Source organism: Charadrius vociferus, unplaced genomic scaffold (genome assembly GCF_000708025.1).
Source record: "Charadrius vociferus isolate BGI_N301 unplaced genomic scaffold, ASM70802v2 scaffold433, whole genome shotgun sequence".
In the NCBI taxonomy this organism is placed as follows: domain Eukaryota; kingdom Metazoa; phylum Chordata; class Aves; order Charadriiformes; family Charadriidae; genus Charadrius; species Charadrius vociferus.
The window spans coordinates 2308974-2327925 of NW_009647846.1; the positions used below are offsets into that span (position 1 = coordinate 2308974).

At 47.9% G+C, this 18952-nt stretch overlaps 1 protein-coding gene across 1 annotated transcript in view; it reads left to right on the top strand.

The window, feature by feature from the left end:
- The window catches only part of GRM7 (glutamate receptor, metabotropic 7), a 318538-nt gene that overhangs the window by 37734 nt on the left and 261852 nt on the right, over positions 1-18952 (top strand).

An 18952-nucleotide genomic window follows, 5' to 3' on the forward strand; every position in this document is an offset into this window, starting at 1 on the left:
CCGGCCCCCCAGGTCCCGGATGGTGCATCCGTGCGGGACTGAGCCGGGGTGCGGCCGGCCGGGGATGGGGGGGTCCCCCCCGGGGCGGGGGGTGAAGCCTCCGGGCAGCGGCATCCGACACCGGGTGCTCCTCGGGTGCAGCGACACTGATGGAACCGCCACCAGATGCATCGTGAGCAGCGGAGTTTCTCGCTTCCCATCCTACGCCTTCGCATGCGGAAGGTGGTGGTGGTGGGGATTATTTTTATTTTTGTGCAGCGGGTGGAGAAATCCCCCGCTTTTCCCAGCTGGAAACTTGTGAGGGTTTCACGGCAAATCCACTCTCTGCTCTCAGCAGCCCTCTTTACTCCTTATTCACGTCTGGCTGTCGGTGCCAGGTACGGCCGTCACATGCAAGACAAACGGAGCGATGCGCCTTCTCCCATCGCTGCCCTTCGTGCTGCCCGGCCAGGCTCGGTCCTGTCCCTTTCCCTGAAAGAACACCGAGGATCTGGTTCTGCTTGCCTTGCTCGCCTCCCCCTCTTGGCACATTAAAATGCGGCTTGTATTGCTTCTGGATTCGGTGGTGTACTGAATCTCTAACAATTTGTGCGGCGTTAACATGCGGGTCTTCGTATGGAAACGCTGCCTGCGAGAACGCAGACCCGCTCGTGTGCGCGAGCGTCGCTCCGTACGCTGTACTTATCTCTGTTCGAGACTTCTTGCATTACAAACACCCCTCTCTGGGCTGCAAAACAGATGATCTCATGTTCTGCCTGAGCTGGAGCCGAGGAGCTTGGAGGGATGGGAGCGGTGCCGAAGTTCTGCTGAAGTACTGGTTCGGCAGACGCTGATGTGCTGTAGGCTCCACCAGGCAGCAGAGTGAAAATCGCCAGCTCTTTCAGAGCGAACCTCATTCAGGAGCCAAATCCTGGGCACGCTGCACAGAGATCTCGCTCGGAAGGAAATCCCGGGTGCCGTGAGCCTTTTGTATGATGCCACAATACCTGCAAAAATCTTTGGTGATGTGTTATGTAATGGAGTTTGCAGAAAATAAGACATTTGGGCAATTTCTGCATTTATATAAATCTACACATTTTAATGTATTGTGACTAAGCATCTGTTTGAAATTGCTTTTTAACCAAATCATCCAGAAAGCCGGAACTGGGACGTGCTGAGAGAGATTTTACTGAATATGTATCCTGCAGCTCGGTTCTGCCGCCTTTAAGCAGATTTTTTCATGCAATAATGCTCTTCCCTATTCTCCTCTCCTCCTTCAAAATGCAGTCCGGAACATGTTCCGGCCAGAGAGAAATAAGAACAAACAAACAATTTTGAGAGGAGGACAACCGGACCTCTCAAGCAGCAGCTAAGTACTGTTGCGTGGGGGTGGGTGAGAAGCTGTAGGTTGTTGGAAAGAAAAAGCCAAGCAAGTCCCCAACCACAAAAAACCCCTCGTTAACGTGACTACTTTGAGAAACAGGAGCTGCTGCAGCCCGCCGGCCTCTCGGGGGTCACCGTAGGTTTTCCGGAGCGTGGCAGCGTGCTGAGGGGTGCGGGAATGGCTCTGGAACATTTATTTTCATGCCCGAACTGTCTTTTCTCTAACAGCTTGTAGATGAAAACTCTTTCCATCTGTGGAGGCCTCTGCAAAGAAATCTTACTAGTGTTTATATTTCTCTGACAGTATCTTGGAAGAGAAGTATTTGTGCTCTACTTTAATGTAGGGAGAAAAAAAGTCATATATATATATATATATAACCCATACAGAGCACAGTGGGGTTTCCTCAGCCGGCTATTGATGCTTAAGGGGCTGTCTCTCCAGGATGGGGAGGATTTAGGCTCTTCATCTTCCTCCAGGCGTGTGAAGTTCTGGTATCTCTCCGTGCAGCTCACCCCGCTGTTTCCAGCAGAGCAGAGAGGTTTGGGAGCATCTTCAGCTCATGCCAACAGGTGGTCCAGCAGGGGAAAAGAGTGCGGAGGTCCTCGGGGTTGAATTCATCCGTGTAATTACTGTTTGAAGTTTTGTAGAAGCTTTCCTTTGGCAAAAAAAATGATGTGAAGGATCTACCTTAGACTTGGGCTTTTTCCTGTGTGATGAAAGCAAAAGTGTCTGTCCCCCCTCTCCTCTCTCTCTCTCTCCCTACGTATCCCTGCCTTGCCCCTTCGATAAAAGACGGTGGGACTAGTCGTGGCGGGGGGGTTCCCCGGGGCCGGGGGTGGCACTGAGGCCCAGCTGTGCCCAGCTGCTGCCGGAGCCGAGGGAGGCCGTAACCCCGCGGGTGCCTGCCCTTGGGTGACGCGCACATGCCAATGGAGCGGAGCTGCTGAGACTCGGGCGCAGTCGGAGCGGGTCACAGCTCTCTCTGAGTCACACGGGATGTGTCGCTGCGTCGGAGATGGGCACAGGCATTGCCGACGAGGGCAGTATGTCTCCTCAGGCTGAGTACGTGAGGATTCCTCTTCCGAAATTGCAACTACTGAGAGGTGCAGCTGCCTGCACAAGCGCAGGGTTAGAGGAAGGGGGAGGCTTTGCACCCGGGTTCAGTGTTGGTCATCGCCGCGAGCTTTGCACGGGACCTTCCCTGAGTTATCTCCGTTGAGAGGTTCAAGAGCATCCCGGTGGGGCACCACGGCCCCATCCTCAGCAGCGAGTCAGACCCCGAGCCCGGGGGTGCCCAAGCACGGTTGATGTTTGACTCCCTCTTGAAGGGAACACAGGCGAGCTCCCTCCAGCCGGCGGTGGCTCACCTTGGAAGGGGTCGGGCCGGGGGGACCTCTGGCTGGATGTATCGGTTTTGCGTCTCTCTGTTACTTCACTTCCTCCTCTTCAGAAGCTGGGATGCGAGTGCCCTGGCGGGAGTTGCCGGGAGAGAGCCCTTTCCGAGGGTGTCCCCCTATAGACAAGAGCTCCCGCGGGGCTGTGCGCCGTCCCGATCCCGGGGAGGGGATGTGGAGCGGTGAGCGGTGGGACAGGGCTGCGCGGTGCAGAGTGCTGCCCGGCACCACGGGCCCCTGGCTTTGCCGCAGGGCCTGGGATTAACGCAACGGAAGGGATAATACAATGTGCGGTGGAGCGTGGAGAGAGAAATGCATGAATATTCAAGTATGTCAAATACAGGGACTTTTTCAAAATACAATTCTATTAAAGCGTGCCAATAAATAGTACGCCGACTGTAAATTAAATATCTTTTCTAAAAAAAACCCAGAAACAATTTGGAAAGCTGTTTCCAAATGCATCAGGGAGTCCAAGGAACTATGTTTTTAGGCTGCTGGTTTTACACTGTAAAAAATACTGTTACTTCAGTGTCATAGTTCTCCTTACAAATGTGACTCCATGAAATTCAATATCTATGCTGAAAAAAATTACCAAATGTTTCATCTGTTTCATGTTTTCTGGGAGTAGAACAATGCAATATGGGGAATATCGACACCCTGATCTCTTTTTTTATAGGTGAAAACTAATTTTTGGACTCCCTTAGAACTACAGACTTCTCATTACAGGCTTTAATAATGAACTAATTACTGCTCCAGGTTTCTGTCCTCGGTGGATGTAATTTTAAATACTCAGCCAACAATCGTTCTTTCTTGTCTAAATACCTCTTTGCTTTTATCAGCAATGGTTCTTGTGGCTCACAGCAGTGCGTTACCGGGCCCCTTCGGGGAACTTTCTAACCACCAGCACAAGATAAAGGAGTAGGATGAGATTGGGAGTGTAAATTGAAACTTCCCGTACATCCCCTGGGGGCTTTGGGCTGCGTTCCCATCCGTGGACACCTTCCTACTAAGTGAGAAAGCCGAAAGCTGCAGTCCCGCCTTCTGCTCCGGACGCACCGAAGTTGGTAGAAGTGTGATTTTTGGGAAAGGAGTAGAGCTGAAAAGCGCAGCTCTGAGCTGGACGCTTCTCTTCTCTCGCAAAGGGTGCGCGTGTCCCGGGGCTCTCTGAGTGAGGACCCCCGTTGGCGGGGCGGCGGTAGCCCCCCGCGTCACGGGCTGGCGTTGGCTGAGCTGCAGCGTTCCGGGTGCCGCCAGTGGTGTTGACGGAGTCTTGTTGTGTCTCGGGTTCTGGCTTGGGGGAATTAAATTTGGCTCTGGGCAGTCATCGGTGCCTGTTCCTGCTGGGTTTGCAGCTCATGCACAGGGGAGAAGGATGAGGGCTGGATGAGAATCACTTTACGGAACGGGTGATCTCATGATTTCGAGAGATTTTTCTTAAGTCTTTGTTTTTTAATTAATTTTATGCTGCTCATCTGATCAGTTTCTATAGACTCCTTCACGCCGCAGCGAAAGCGTTTGCAAACTGTTCCTTCCTTCCTCTCTCCCTCTTGTTTGTTTGAGTTTCCCGCAGGAACGCGGGATGCAGCCCCGAAGGTTTCCATTTGTATTGGTTCTGGGTGCAAAGCCAAAGGCTCCCATTGAGCCCCTCCCCCCCCCCTCCTCCGATGAACTCGATTTAACGAGATGGGAGTGAAGGGCCAATTTACCTGACTGCAGTGTACCTGCCACGGCGGGACTCCTGGGTTATTGCTGGTATTTGGGAAGAAAACTAACACACTTTAGCAGTATTTTTCTCTAGATGCTAATATATTTTGAACTCATTACCAGTTTATTGCATTTTCCTCTTCTAACTTTTAATAAGACAACGCTGGGTTTAGTAAATGGAGTCATGATTCATTTTTGAACAGACATTCCAGGAAAAGTATGCGTTTTTCAGTCAGAGTCATGTAGAGAATTTAACAACAAGCTAAAAAAAAAAAAAAGAAAGAGTAAACTTTAATTCTTGCCTCTTTTTTTTTTAAAAAAAGGCCTTTGTGTTTCTCAGCAAGCGTTCGTTTTCAGCAGCCTCTAAATATTTGTCCTTGTTGTTACTGATGCGCCTAATACATGTCAACAAGCTGAGCCATGCAGTTCTGCTGTATTGTTCTTGAAATATCGGGCTGCATTTAATAGATGTGGAATCTTATTTTGCCTGTATAAATCAAAAGTAAAGGAAAATCCTTACTTCAAGAATTCACACGTTTCCATGTGGAGTTACTAATGGGAGGTTGGAGGTGCTATGAATGTATTTTTCTGGAACACAGTGTTTTGGAGGTAAAATTTATTTTCTTGACAAGGCAAAATTCAATATTAGCAGTAATCTTGGCTCTTAATCTATTTTCGAGTGTCTCTCTGTTGATGTTAGATAGGAGGGACTGCAAAGAGTCGCGTGGAAGAGGACTGGCTCTGCCCGGGGAGGGATGGTGGTGCTGATGTGAGCAAAGGATTTGCAGATAATTGGGGCTGGCGTGGGGGGCGGCACAGGGGGGTGCTGGAACGTGTCAGCTTCTGCGGTGGAAGCATATATCCAGCAAGTACATCTGTGCAATTCCCAATTTACTCTTTGAAATGAAATAAGGTGACCTCTTTGGAATGACAAATGGAAGGATCATTTCAAGGCATTAATTTTTATGAAAGAAATATTGATCTGCCTTTGAATCTCACAACACTAATACTGTAAAACTACATGGACTATATTCTGTATTTTATTCTATTAAATGAGTTTTGCTTGGAGGCATTAAAACCATCCAACACAATACTCCGCATCGTAATATCAGATGTTGTTATTTCTATTTATAGCGATGCTCAAATTAATCTCAATGAGTGACAATGCCGACTGTCCCAGACATAGGACTATGATGAATTTTATCATAATATTGGAAGATACGAAGCATGTAATTAAGGCTGTTTGGAGAGCATGGAATCCAATATAGTCAGGTCATTAGTGTGCTGGAGCGGGCATCCAGGCAGAGAGAAATCTGAAGAAAAACAAGTATTTCGAAAGCCTTCCTCATTACTGGTGATTCACAAGGTCCTGTAAAGCCCTTCTGCTGAAGGCAGCAGAGGTGTTCTTAATCATCGCCAATTTAGCTGAGAGTAAAGCATCGTCCCGCTATGGACCGCTAACACGTGGCAGCCCTGCCCTGCCCCAGGCGCCGGCCGCTCGCGTGCGGTCACCGCGCGTCTGACCTTGCCGGGGTAGCTCTCGTGCCTGCAGAGCCCGCACAGTTCTGCCGTGCCGTGGTACTACCTCGGGAAGAGAGACTCCAAATGACAGCAATTAATATGGAGGGACCATCTGACAGCTCTTTAATTTCTGTGTCCCCGTGTCACAGGGCCATCGTGCCAGCCCTGCACAGGCAGCACAGCGCAGGTTGCCGTGGCCAGCTCGGGGGCTGCTGGGCGTGATGGAGCGGGCACTGAGGTGGGGTGGCCGGGCTCCCGTGGGCTGGATTTTGTAAGAAAGCCCTCGGCTGATGCCATGGCAGAGTGCAGGATGGGGCACCCCCAGCACGCCTACAGCGGGGCGGCCGCCGGGACCATCGCCTCAGGGCATCGCGCCTTCTCCAGGGGACAAGGGCCTCCACCTGACAAAATCTGACAAGTGGTGTTACATTTCCAGAGAAACCATAACTCGGGCAGTATTGCCCAACTTCCTCCTTATTTAGCGTATATCGTGGTAAGCGATGCTTCTGCGGTGGCGTTGGGGCTGTTTGGGAGAGGCGTTAGCGTGCCGTACGAACGCGAGCGTGTTGCAAAGTGCATATATCCTCTTACTCCTTTTCTGACGGGGTAGGGCAGGCCAATGCCTCACTTCTGAGTACTTTTATATGAAGTTGGCAAGCGTGCCAGAGCCCCCGTGAAGTGCTCCTAATTAGAGATCCCCTTCCTCCTTGTGTTGAGATCCATGCGAAGCGCTCAGACGACCCAGCCTCTGATTTACGTGGGAAGAGGAGGCGGACTTGGGAGGGAGACCTTCACTTCGGAATGCCGTGCGCTGCCTGGGGTGGCACACACAAAATCTTTTCACATCAAATATCTCTGTTTTTGTTAAAAGGACAGTCCGATCTGTGGGGGTGGAGGGCACAGGTAGGAGCAGCCTTAGGTGGGAAGATTTTATTCTGATGATGGTTCTGCTTAACATCTATGAGTTTGTTTTTGTATGTAGGTGTTTTTTATATATAAAAATATATATGTAAAAATATATATTTTTTATATTTATGCTGTAAACATAAGTGACCTGTCTTTTAACATCTTGCTGAGGGACAAGGCTGGGACTGGGAGAGCAGGCACGAGCACCGGGCCATGCTGGGCGAGGATGGGATGGAGCACGCCTCCGCTTCCGTTGACTGCCGCTGCTGTCAGTGTGCCGACAGCCGTGTCACCTGCTTGTTTGGCTTTTCAATTCTGTCTGTCTCACGTTATTATGATGTTAGGACTCAGAAGAATCAATGATGTGTGATTAATAGAGAAAAGACGTGTTTTAGTAATACAGAGCCACCTCAAAGGCGTTCGGCAGTACTCAACGGGTTGCGTTTGGGCTTGGCTGCTCCCACCCGGGAAGTGGGTGAAGGGAGGATGGGCAGAAAGCGGCATGGAAAACAGGGGGAAGAGCCCGGAGAGGCGGGGGGGCGGCTGGTGCGGGGCGAGAGGGTGCTGGCAGAAGGATGCTCTTTGGGACCGGCTCTCCCTCTCCTCCCACCCGCAGGAGCCTCAGGTCTGCCCCAGCAGCAGCTGAGAGGCTGCTGGCCACGTGCCTGCTGCCTTGGGCTCTGCCGAGGGGCCGCTCTGATGGCCCAAAGGGAGAGTCAAGGTTGGGGTGGAGGAGCAGAGCGTGGCCGCTGTGCAGCGCGTTGCCCCGCTGGGGGCAGCTGGAAGCATCTGAGGTCGAGTCTGGTATCTGCAGAGCCCAGATGGGTGACACAGTTGTCTCAGGGAGGACACAGCTCTGTCGGCGTGTCACACGGTGGGTAACTGGCGCGGGGCCGCTCGCCTTAGCCCAAGGGCAGTGCCTTGCTGGAGCTGCTTTACCGCTTCCAGTTCAAAAGCCAGATAATCTGGACGTGGCTTTGGTGTGGTCCCTGTGCTCCACCACATGCTGTAGATGTGCCCTTAGATCTTGCTCGTACAGATTTACAGCTGTTTTTGGCTTTTCACTTGCGGGTATAACAACTGCTGACAAAGCCAAAACCTTAAGCTGTAGCTGTCCTGAAAAATGACTCTGATCCAGGTTCTCCTCCGGCAGGTTGAGACAAACCCGGATCTCCGCTTCCTTTGTCAGAGATTTCCCATTCCTGTGGCTGATAGCAGGATGCAGCGACCGGCCCGGCGCTGCCTGGGGTGCCCGCAGCCGCTGGGGTTCGGTGATGCGAGCGCCGTGGAGGGAGCGAGCATCGCCACGGGCAGTGCCGCAGCTTCGTGGGAGCTGATGGGCGAGCTGAGCTCTGCGCTGCCTCTAAACACCCCTTGTTGATTGTAGCGTGGTCATAGGGGCTTTCCAGGGTTAGCTGGAGAAGTCATCCTTTTTGTTGATAAACCAAATTTCAGTTATAGAAATGACGGTGTCAAAGTGAATATATATCCCTGCACGTGATTTTTATAGCAGCCATTTATTACTGTCCGACACAAAGCCCCTAATCCTAACTTTTCTTAGAAGAGTGCCCATACATAAACAGGACTATAAATCCAAAGATTGCAGAGGACAGAAACAGACACTTATCTTAGCACAATTTTCCAGCGTTTTCTTTGGATGCTCCGGCTGATGTGGGTGGGAAGGCAGCAAGCTGGAGGGGGATCCGCCTGGCTGCCTTGGGCGGTTTCAGGCATCCCTTTGTCCTGGTACTGTCCCCTCGAGCTCTCGCCCCGTCCCCCTCGGGTGCTGCCCTCCTGTTTGCTGGGGGCAGGGGTTATCGGCGTGGCTCCTGCTGCCGACTCCATCCGCGGCGGTTCTCCGTACTCGTGGTGAGTTGCTGATGGGAGACGGGACCCACAAGGCCAGGCTGGTCCTAGCAGGTGCTTGGCTAACTTCTTCTACAAACTTTTCTGAAGAATATTCTGCAACCTCCATGAAAGACCTTTTTTTTTTTTTTTTTTTTTTTTCCTCTTAATAGTCAGCTTTTATCCTCTTTGCTAGAAATTTTCCTGGGTTTGTTTTGACTATCCTTTCACAGCATGCCAGGAGGCTTAAGATGCAATAGGTATCTTCCTAAAGCAAGACTTTTGCTCTCTCTTCTATGCTGGAAGTTAGGGACAAAGAAGTAGAGGTTTTGAATGCTTTAGTGAGAGAGATTTATTCACAAGATGAACGTTCACTCAGCTGGGACTCGTGAAACTCCCTCTCTGATTCAGGCTCGAGATGTTAGCCCAAATTTCCAGTGGGCGGGACGGGGACTAGCGGCAATTTTCAATTCTGTCTTGTCCCGGTGAAGCATTTCCAGTTGAGACTATCTGTGTTAAAAAACCCAAGATAAACCCACAAGAAGTTTGCTTCTGCAACAGCCTTTGTTTAAAGAACTGGAAATTTTCCAACTCAAGAAAATAATAAAATCCCAGTTCTCTCTCTCCGGTATCTTTGATGGAGAGGACAGAGGGTTCAGGATCTCAGGAGACCTTTGTGCCCTCATCGGCTCAGATGGAAACGCGCAGGTTCGGTGCCTTGCAAGTTTGTTTTTTCTGCTGCCGTTTTAGAATTTGAGGAGAGGAACATTCTGCAAACTCATATGCAGAAAATTTTCTAATAAATTTATCATTTCATAAAGATTTTAATAACAGTAATTATGCATTCATCAGAATGGAGATTTGTTTCAATGTCATTAAATTCAGCCTCATAATTATATGCATGGTATTTTTGCACACAGTACAAACTGAGTGCAATTGCTTTGTAAATGTGTTGCGACACAGGAGGAATTTACATCTTTGCAGGATTGCCGTCCCCAGCTATCGGCATGTTCAATATACCAAGAAAAACGGGACAGCAGGAAATTTTCTTCTCTGAGAATGGAGGATTTGGGCCTTCAGAACTGCAGCAGGCTTCCATTTCCAGCAACAACAAATGATCTCCATACAAGATCACAGAGAAAATACAAATCGTGAGGTGTGGAGGTGCCAGTTGTGCCACAGCTGATGTGACTGTGCAAAACAGTACAGAATTTGGGGGTGGGGGGCGCCGGGAGCCCTGTCTGCGCCCACCAGGGCAGCCACCCCTCTTGCTGCGCTGTGAACGGGCTGCTGAGATGGACTGGAGTTTACTTCTGCAATAAACTTATAAATTATTTTTGTGATAAATCTCTACTTTTTTTTTTTTAAATGCAAATGTATTTTTAGGCACACCGAGATAAACACAGACAAGTCACTGTTACAAGTTCCGTTGTTGGAGTAGCTGGACTGCAAGTCTGATGGCAAATTCCCTTTTCCCTGTGGCTGTGGCCCCTTGTCCTGGCAGAGCCCCGCGTTTGCTGCTGGCAAAGTACCTCTGTGCCATAACCACAACTCGGGAAGCTTAATCAACATTTTTGTTTTCAATCATGATATCAGAGGCCACTAATATTTAATCCCGGTAATGCAAGACTCTGTGTAACGTACTTTAAACACGGAGGATAGGCATCAGTGTGTGCTCTCTAACTTAAAGGTGAAACAAAGATCATCTTTTTTCCAGGATGAGCTCAACCGCCGTAGAGGTTTGATAGATCTCTAATGTCCATCTCGAGTTGTGACGGTGTAGCCCGTGTATCTCGGTACTTCATTTCCATGTTAAAAAAATAAATAAATCAAAGGCAACTTGATGGAGTCCCGCATATCAGCCTGTATCTAGCGTATCTCAAGGACAACACAGAGTTTAGTATTCACTGCGTTACGTTCTCCATTGATTCCCCAGTCCCCAGTCTTCAGCATTTGAATTTTCTTTGGCGCTCGGGTCCGTAACCACCTCTCTTGTGCTGTATCACCTATTCTGGTGATGTCCAACACTCGCTGCTGTTCTTTCTGAAAAACTTGAAAGTTCAGAACTTGCATCTCTGCTGACGCAGGCGGAACAACCTCCTCACCCTCCTGCGCTTCCTCTTGCCTCTAAACTGGAGTTGATAGAGGCCTCTTGGGAGTATTATTAACGTTACCTTCCTTATCCTGGTGTCCCCCCTGCATTTTCTGTCCCCAGGCGCAGCGATACCCCTGCCCGCCCTCACATGGGGTAGGTTGGGGCCATGGCTTCCCAGAGGACCACCCACCTCCTCCTGGTTATCGCGGCTGAGGGCACAGCTGGGTTTATTCAATTTAAAAAAGTGATTCGGTGTGGTTGGGGTCAAGCTCCCTGCAGATGGGGGTAAGTGGAGCTCTGACAGCTTACACCAGCTGAGGCCATGGCTTGCTCTTCTGTGTGTTTATTCCCTTTGGGAAGGGGAAATTCCTCAGTTCTGTGATCTTTGGGGCATCAGGTATGCTGAGATGCTCTTAGCGTGTGGTCAGTTCTCATAGTCATCTCACGATGAAGAGATGAATATGAAACAACGAGATACAAGTTAACCTAATAGGTGGCTGAAAGCTAATAAATTCTCCTGTTTTCTTGAATTTAACGACAGCTCATAAGAGCCCACGTGGCACCACCACCAGTTTTAATTGTGCTGCTGGAGAGACAGGACTAAGTGCCCAGAGTTGTTTCCTGCGGTGATCCCATCAAGATGGGGTCCTAATAGGTAGGATCGAGGCCAAATGCCATTTAATAAAAAACTGGCAGGAGTAAATCAAAAGTTAAAGGGAAACTGTCAACTCAAATTTGGCTGGAAGTTGTTATTTTTCTAGAAATAAAATCCAGCACTAATAGAGATGTTTTAGTGATTTTTAAAGAAGGTAATTTTGCGGTAGTACGTGAATGCACAGACATGATATTGACAACAAAAAATAATTAAATGACTTTTTGTGGTTTTGTAGTTTTTCTATCTGACAGCAGTACAGAAAATCTCAGACTCTTAGTGACGTCAAGGAAATTATCTTTTTAAGGTGTGCATACCATTACTACAGTGAAGGATTTTTCAAAATTAGGAAAGGCAGTTTTGATGCCTTGATTCCCCAGCAGGTCTGTGGCCACTGGGAGCTCTGTGCCTCGGGTGATCTTCCGTCTGCCTGCGGCAACCGTGATGGCATCAGCCCTTAGGGAGTCACAGCTGGGGTTCACTTTGGGAGCTAAATTGGGGATGTGGAAATGGAGAAATGACTTGAGTTCTTCAGGCTTTATGGAGGATGTCCAGGACTGCTGCAGAAGTCTGTGACACGTCGAGACCTGGAACACGTCCCAGTGCGAGAGCGGGTACATGGCTGTGGGGCTACAGAGCAGAGGGGCTGGAGGCCATCGCAAGGCAGCTTTCCATCTTGAGGAGTATTTTTGTGATATGGGAAACAGTGAAGGGCATTAAATCCATGAAGAAATGAAAGAAATCACAAATAGAGTTTTTCCCACCTGTGATAAATGCGTTTTGGTAGAGAATCAAATTGTTATTAAAAAAGCCTTCAAACCTTATGCTTATTTTCTCAGGAGGAATCTTCTTGTATTTCAGAAGAAAATAAATACCTCTAAGCACAAAAGCACTGAGGAATGAGGCTGATAACTCTCCTATAAAATGTCCTGCTTGAGACGAGCAAAGCTTCTGCCGCTCTCTAAGAAATCCATCTGTTAGTGGAATCATAATTGCTTATTCAAATGTGCATTATATGGCTACGTTTACGATAAACGCAGGTATGTGACATAACGCCCATATTTGTGTCTGAGGATGCCGCTCTGCTGTGCTGTGACCCTGCACTTAATGGTTACATAGGTAATGACTCTTTCCTGATTGTCATAACCCAGCAGTCGGTCCCGGCTCAAAACTCATCTCAGCCCCGGTGACGAACTCCAGACGCGGAATGCGCACGGGGTCGTCGGGCACTGCCGCGCAGGCGGGAGCGGGTCCGGGGCCGCTCGGACGGGTCACCGGGGCACGGCCGCCTGGGAGCCCGCGAGCACGTGCTGCAGCAGCCGGGTGGCGGAGGTTTAGCGTTCCTGTTTTAAACGATGAATAAAGTTGTGAACAGTTTGTCAAAAATATGAACTGTTCCACCGGGCGAACCAGCCGGTTTGTGGGACCTCTACATGGCAAACGGTTATATACGTTTCTATGCAATGGTTTATTTATACATATTGCTTTGTTTTTCCTTTTGCTGCTTTTTCAAATTGGATTTTTTTAGCAATAGATGTTTGTGCGTCTCCCTCTTCCCCCCCTCCGCTGTTCCTCACTCAGCTCCTAAGCAGCCTGGAAAATCGGTCTGACAGTTGATCCTAATCTCCAGGGTGAATTTTAGATAAGGTGCTATTGGGTTCATGAAATAAAGTTTTTTTCTTGAACCGTTATAAAGGTATCATTGAGCTCGCAAGTCTGGCAAACTGTTCTTTTTGTCTTTCCCACTGCTTTTGTAAAGCATGTTAAATCTTACCACTTAAATTATAATAAATATGGCACATGTTAAAAATAACAAAAATAATGAGGAGTAGTTTAAACACGCAGCTAGGAGAAAACACTTTCTCAATTGAACTCTGTTTGTACTGTTCATGAATCTTTTTGTCATATTTGTTGACTGAGATTTTTTTTTTTTTAATGTGCTCCATGCAGAGAAATTAAAAATGCCAGTTATTTAATGAAATAAAATTGCGCTGAGGTTTGTGCTGCTGCACCTCTCAGTTTTGTACCCGGCGTTATCCGGGCGCCCTGTGGTGCTGAGCTCTGCTGAGAGGTGAGACGGGGTCCGGGCTGCGGCATTGCCTGGGGAGGGGTGGAAATGCACCCCGGGCTTTGCAGAGTTTGGGGACTGTCAAAGCCAGTCAGTGGAAATAAAGCACATTTCCAGTTCCTCCCATTTTCATTTTATCCCAGCTTATGTCTGAAAACCACCTCATTATATGATTGTTACTATAAAACTTAACAAGACGTTTTGGTTTTAACTGGTGGTAGTCCTTTGGAGAGTGTTTCAATGGTGAAAATTAAAGTTATTCAGACTCTTTGTTTGCGGTCATCCTTCTCAGCGCACCTCTGCTCTTTGCGTGATCCTTCTCCCCCGTCTGTGTTTGCCGGGTCAGCTCCTTCGTTTGCTTTGGGATGGCTAAACCCACGTTGACTTTGGTTGACCAGTGGCAAACATAGGGATGCTTTGGCCCTCCTGTACTGGGAGTGTTTTCTCATGGTCCATGGTGTTCCCCCGGTGACACCGGGAGGGTGGATAGTACAGGACCCAGTGGCTCCATTGCAAACCCGCAGCGTGCCTCGTAGCGAGCCTCTAAGGAAGGTCTCTGTCTGCTTAGCGAATTGCCTGGGACACTTATGGCAGGGAAGGGGCATATTCCGGCTGAATGACAGCCTGTCACTGCACAGAACAAAATACTCTTATAAGCTACAGCGATTTTAAAAATAGAAACCGGGGAGAAAATGGACATGAAGGTACACAGCACTCAGACAGACGGGAATTGGTGCTAATGGGCCCTGAGCTGTGCTGGGGACGGAGGGCTGTGAGCTGCAGGTGGGAGCAAAGTTACTGCTCTCATCTGTCTCCCCTTAGCCAATTTATTTTTATTCCCAATTTGGACAAAGAGCTCCCTCAGACTTGAACTCTTCCTTGTTTGGCGGCTGCGAGGGGCTGCTGGTGCCTGGGCCGGGCCTGATGGGGGAGTCAACCACAAAAAACGCGGCTGCTCCGTAGGACTGGCTTTATTTTGCAAAAAAACTTGCCTCATATGAAATCTGTTGGCCTTAGATTAGATAATACCTGATTTCAAAGGGTAACGCATGGCCTGGCTCCCGAGTCCAGCAGAGGAGTACTCGGTGTAAGCCTAGCAAAGGTGGAGATGGGATTTTTATCTATGCCTGCGCGCTCCTTGCTCTCAGCCCTGCCGGCTCTCCAGGGCAGCCCCCCAGCAGCCCCAGGGGCCCTGCTCGTACCCGGGACTGGCCAAGGAACTCCCCCATCACCCAGGAACCCCCCGTGGGTGCTCAGCCCCGTCTCACCGCTGTTTTCGGCAGCCGCGGGACGCGCGGCGCATCCCCAGCACTGACAGCCGCCTCTGCCTATTCCCTGCACTGGGGGGGAGCAGCTCTCTGGAGCCTCTCAAACTTGGCGAGTTTATTGTCAGAACAGCAAAAAAAAAAAAAGAAAGAAAAAAAAAAGTTTACTCTCCAGGTTGTTTTTTGCCCCCCTCGCCTCTCTCCCAGCGCTCACATAAATTAAGTGAAATGTGGTACAATTGGAATCTGTTTTCCTTAACCGTTGGCAAAGTGTAGCATGTACTGTTGAACCCAAATCAGTCAGCAGATGCAAAACCCACAAAGCACTTCATCTTTTTTTTTTAAAAGCATACTGCTCACCTTAATATCAGACATCACACTGAAGACATTGGAAGACATTGTTCGGAATTTTTTGACCTATAAAATATACCCTGTCAGAGCAATCGGGTGTAACTCAGCAGAATTTGTGTGTAGTGTATAAATCCTTCACTGTGAGGACTATCCTAAGTACATGTGTCTGGAAAGCTGTCCAGCAAGGTTTTGACCTCCACTGGGGCTTCTTACTGCCAGTAAAATACTAAAAATACACAAATTACTGTAATGACAGTGCATAAAGAGCTGGGTTTTGGCTGGCGTGAATTTGTCAGCAGAATTGCAGAGATTGCCCTTACCTTAGGATTTTGCTCACTGTCTTTTAGAGATGAACGCAAAATCTACCCAGAAATAACCAACTCAACATTTTCTTCCACAGCTTTGAAAAGAGAGAAACCCTGCCAATATTCTAACAGACTAATAAAGTCAATTGTCTTCTCACGCAGAAGAAAATCCTGTCCACTTTTAACAGGGATTCATCTGTGACTGCCAGGATTGCTGGCTTTTCAACACACTGTTTCTTGGCTTGAGAATCCCACTTGATCAGGAGAACGATGTTATTTTGGCAATTAAGTATTATTACCTTTATTGGTTTTGGTCAGAGGGATGAGCTGGTATTGTCAACAGCTTCGACATAATGGTAGATGGAAGGAGTTGTGGTGAAAGCTGGTTTCTGCATTGGCAAATAGAATAATAGAATCATAGGATGGTTTAGGTTGGAACGAACCTTGAAGATCATCTCGTTCCACCCCCTGCCCTGGGCAGGGCCACCTCCCCCAGCCCAGGTTGCTCCAAGCCCCATCCAACCTGGCCTTGAACACCTCCAGGGATGGGGCAGCCACAGCTTCTCAGGGCAAGAGCTGGAGCGCTGTTTGGACGGGGTCACTGATGTTGGTTTGGACTGTGGCGCGCTAAGCGCTGTGCAAATCCGCCCACCGAGAGTTTGGGTATTGCTAGGATGGATCTGAACATATTCTAGTATTTTTTTTTTTTTCCTTCTTTGTGTTAAAATGAACTTCTCTGGTTAATTAGTTGATCCCCCCCCGCCTTTGCACTTTATCATTATGTCATTATGTATCTCCAAATGAGTTTGTAAATTCACACCTTGTTGACAGGAACATTGTTCCGGAGAGCAGCGATCACAGCTTTGCTGGTAATGTGTGCAACCAACAGCATCCAGGAGGTCCTGGTGGGACAGGAGCGCTGTAGTGGAAAAAGCACCAAATAGACCTGTCTAGATAAAAGGAGAACTGTGATCACATGTTTTATTTAAGACGTGATCACACTCTTCAGATTTTGGGGACTGGCATTTTTTGTAAATAAGCCCCTACCCAGCCAGAAAAGACACTTAAAACACCAGAATTTTTTAAAAACTTGCAGACACAAGCCTGCTCAAAAGGCACAAAACGCAAAAACATTGTAAAGTTTTAACACAAATATTTTAATGGAAGTGTAGATTCTCACAGTGACTCATGGCTACAGGAGCGACGATTAGTAAAAAGTCGTGCAAGTACAATTGCAATGGCAGCAAAATTACAAAGCTCTAAATATGCTGTAAGATGCTCAGGACATTTCCCAGGACTTTCTCCAGTACAGGAAAGAACTTAAACTTGAAAAAAATATATGTTTACAGGCGGTTTTTGAATTTTCATTCAGTAGATTTTGGCGCTTTGACAAGTGAAGGTAGACATGTTAAAAATAAAGAGGTCTCATGCTCTGCAATTTAAAAATGCTCTCTAGTTCGAAAAGCTGTTGAAATTTGATTAAAATCTTACGTGGTAAAAAATTGTACTCGTGTGGTGTACGGAGTAGAGCGCGTAAAGATAATCCACGTGTACTGGAGTCCCATCAGCGACCTCAGCTGTGGAGCCGTGCGGACCTATGGCACGGATGGCTTTGCACTTTTCGAGACTCTCTCACATATTTAGTTCCCTAATCCAGCGCTCGGGCTGGTTATTTTGGCATCCCACGTGCTTGATCCTCTTCAAATAGTTGACATCCTCTCAGTGCATTAATTCCTCTCCTGCATTAGGATGATAAGGTATTGATGAGAAAACTTGGAAGATTAAGACTTGAATTGAGTAAGAGTAGGACTAACCTTAATTAATGCGTGTTACTGTTTCTTATATGACAGTTTATCTGCTCTTAATTAATGTTGTTCAAAGTACACTATAGATACGTGATTATAGACTTATTTAAAAAAGCAATGGTGAGTAGCTGTCACGGTCCAACAGAAGGTACGTACTTTGATGGCAGAAGAAAAAAGGTAGTTCCCAGTCTGGCTCAGTCATCTGCACTGCAGGAGCCAAATGAGATGACTACTGGCTGTGGTTGACCTCCCTGTCTCGGAATTAAATGGAAATTGAACCGAGCGGCCTTGTGAATCCTTTTCAATTTTGCCAGTTTTTATTGACTCCTGTAATTGGCCTAATGAGACACTGCATTTAAGTTGTCTAGTCTCTCCCACCCACTATTTTCTCTCTAGCGTTTCGGAAAGTCTGTTTTTCATATGGGCTGTTCTCACACGCAGTTCTTTACATTAACGGTTTTAAAACGACAGTTCTTCTATATCTTTTTTAAAATGTTCTCTGGGGAATTATGCTTCAAACAGGGAAATTGTATGTTTCATTATCAAAAAGGTTTCAGGCTTTATCAGAGCCTTTTTGTTATAGTTGTCACGGAGGTTTTTATTATTATTGTTAAATTGAATAATGGGGAGGAACCTGTCCTTAAGCCTTTGTACAAGAACTAAAATTTAAATCCAGAGAAATCTGCTGTTTGTAAAAGTGACTTTTTAAGGTTAACTGCCTTTGGTTACAATCATTGGAAGCGCAGCTTTGTTACTTTATCTGAACGAGATAGCGAGGGCTTTTGCAGCTGTAATAGGGGCGGATTGGATCCGACTTTGGCATGTAGATTGGATATCTGGCAGTTATTTTTCGGGGACTGTTATTTCTTGGTAATGAGGAGAAACCCTCCCTTAACCTCTCGAGGCTGCTGCAGGAGCCTAGCAGGGATGAAGTCTTTTGGTAGTGGCATGGAAAGAGATGCTTCAGAAAGAGCTGGAGGTGGATTTTCTTTGTAGTAAGTACAAAACGCTTCCTTTGGGGTGGGGAGTGAGGGGCTCCGCAGGCGGAGCAGGTCGGACCTGTCGCCCTGTTCGTGGTCCTCAGCAGGGACAGGCTGAGCAGATGTTTCTGGCACCGCTCCTTCCCCTAAACCGCGGTAGCTCAGTGATTTGAGCCAAAGAACTGTGGACCGCTTTCCCCTGGCTTTACCTGGTTAATAGAGGCAGCGCGGCTGGTGCCGGAGCATCCGCGGCCGCAGCTCACTGGTGCTGTCTCCAGTTCGCATCACCTCGGAGGAAGCGTGCTCTCCACCAGCAGCTCAGCTGGAGGAGTATCATGAAGCTGGAAAAAAATCACTATACTGGAGATGGGATGCTAATTATTATTCTGCATGAACTCAGGATTATTCACAGCCATCAAACATCCCTGGGACGGCAGCAGCTCCCGATTTCTTGGGACTTGGACGGAATCTGAATAAGCAATAAAGAGATTAAAAGCTGGGATCTGAGGGAGCTCCTGCAGCTGGGAGTCACCGCAGCAAGAAGAGCAGAGGCAGCGGAGTGTAACCTTTTTGAAATGTGGGTCAAATTCAGGAAAAAGTTTTGAAATAGTCTTGTCTAAAACAAACAAAAAAAAAAGGTAGAGGAATAGTTTGAAAATGTAAAAAAAAAAACCCACTAATTCATTTCAGCATATTCA